This window comes from Galeopterus variegatus, unplaced genomic scaffold, assembly GCF_000696425.1.
Source record: "Galeopterus variegatus unplaced genomic scaffold, G_variegatus-3.0.2 Scaffold4461, whole genome shotgun sequence".
Lineage (NCBI taxonomy): Eukaryota > Metazoa > Chordata > Mammalia > Dermoptera > Cynocephalidae > Galeopterus > Galeopterus variegatus.
In genome coordinates, this window is record NW_007730572.1 from 53,218 (window position 1) to 55,249 (window position 2,032).

General features: G+C 43.8%; 1 pseudogene; it reads left to right on the top strand.

Moving 5' to 3' along the window:
• The first annotated feature begins 1,518 nt into the window (after positions 1–1,518).
• Positions 1,519–2,031, top strand: LOC103603118 (annotated as a pseudogene).
• The last annotated feature ends 1 nt before the right edge of the window (position 2,032 follows it).

The following is a 2,032-nucleotide window of genomic DNA, read 5'->3' on the forward strand; positions in this document are numbered from 1 at the left end:
GAGCATGGTGCTGACAACCCCAAGTCAAGGGTTAAGATCCCCTTACCGGTCATCTTTAAAAGAAAAAAAAAAAGTTCTTCAGGTCATATTGTTAAGTGGAAAAAACTTAAGGATGCCAACATGCTTAACAATTTGTACAGTATGCTGCCATAAACACATATACATGCAACAAAATCATTTCCAGAGATATTTTGACGTTTTTAAAAGTATAGAAAATGTATGCGATATGTGATGAACTGATAACTGTGGTTAGTATGGAGTAGAATTGTAGGGTCGGAATTAAACTGTATAATGTTTGAGTATTTTACAACTAAAATGAGTGATTCCTGTCTTATGTAATTAAAAAGTTAAAAGAAATCAGCAGATTAGCCATTTAAAACTTATGGAATTTTAAAGCATCTCTGCCCAGAATATTTTAAAGAAACAAAAAAAGTGTGATTCAGACTTGAAAAGGATTAGAGTCTACAGTATTAAGTTGACGTCAGAAAAAAACCGAAGCTATTTTTAAAAGATGAAAAGGGGGCCGGCCCGTGGCTCACTCGGGAGAGTGTGGTGCTGATAACACCAAGGCCACAGGTTCGGATCCCATATAGGGATGGCCGGTTTGCTCACTGGCTGAGCGTGGTGCTGACAACACCAAGCGAAGGGTTAAGATCCCCTTACCGGTCATCTTTAAAAAAATAAATAAATAAATAAATATATATTTATTGAAATATATATATATATATTTTGAAATATATTGAAATATATATATATTTATTGAAATATATATATATATTTTGAATATATATTGAAATATATATATATATATATGAAAAGTACAAAAAAAAAAAAAAAAATCCCTGTGTTGGCCAGCAAAAAGAAAAAAGTAAAAATAAATAAATAAATAAAAGATGAAAAGTACAAAAAAAAAAATCCCTGTGTTGGCCAGCAAAAAGAAAAAAGAAAGAAAAAGTATTAAGAAAGCAAACAAAAACCTTTTCGAGTTTAGGAAATGACAGTTATGTTGAAAGCTGGTTGAATTGAATCCTCTTTAATGAGGAGGGAAGCGATGGGCTGGATCTACTTATGACCTTCTGAAAAACGCTCTACCTGCCACTAACTTCTTAAGTGGCTGTTCTCAAAGGAAATTGCAGGAGACTGAGGGTAAACGTCTGACATCCTGAAATGGGCTTTCTTAGAGCTGAGGCAGCTTCCAGAATTTCCAGCTCCAATTCATTTTACAGGCAAGAAACTGAGGTTCCTGGAGGCCCTGAGGGAACTTTTGGATCTGGCCTGTGCACAAAGATTGGCCTCTACCGGAAAATGCAAAACAGCAGTTAGGGTCTGACCTAGGAGGGCAGAAAGTCTCAGCCACACAAAGGGCGGGACCAAGATGGCGGAGGGGCGGGGCCTCCGGAAAGGGCGGGGCCAGGGGCGGAGGCGGGCTCGGGGGCGGGCCCAAGAAACGCGGCCAGGGGCGGGGCCGGGCGGCGCGCAGGTCCGGTCTGCGCGGCGGCGTGGCGCTGCGCGGCGAAGATGGCGGCCTCCAGCTGGGCGCGCACGGCTGTAGTCCTGCTTTTTGCCTCTGACCTCCTGCTGCTGGTTCTGCTGCCACCGCCTGGGGACTGCGCGACCGACGTCCCGGCCGGAAGGCCCGGAGAGGCTACCCCACCTCCCCAGAAGAAGAAGAAGGATATTCGCGACTACAATGATGCGGACATGGCGCGTCTTCTGGAACAGTGGGAGAAAGATGATGACATAGAAGAAGGAGATCTGCCAGAGCACAAGAGACCCCCAGCACCTGTCGACTTCTCACAGATAGACCCGGGCAAGCCTGAAAGCATATGGAAAATGACGAAAAAAGGGAAGACTCTCATGATGTTTGTCACTGTATCAGGAAACCCCACTGAGAAAGAGACAGAGGAAATCACCAGCCTGTGGCAGGGCAGTCTTTTCAATGCCAACTATGACGTCCAGAGGTTCATTGTGGGATCCGACCATGCTATCTTCATGCTTCGTGATGGGAGCTACGCCTGGGAGATTAAGGACT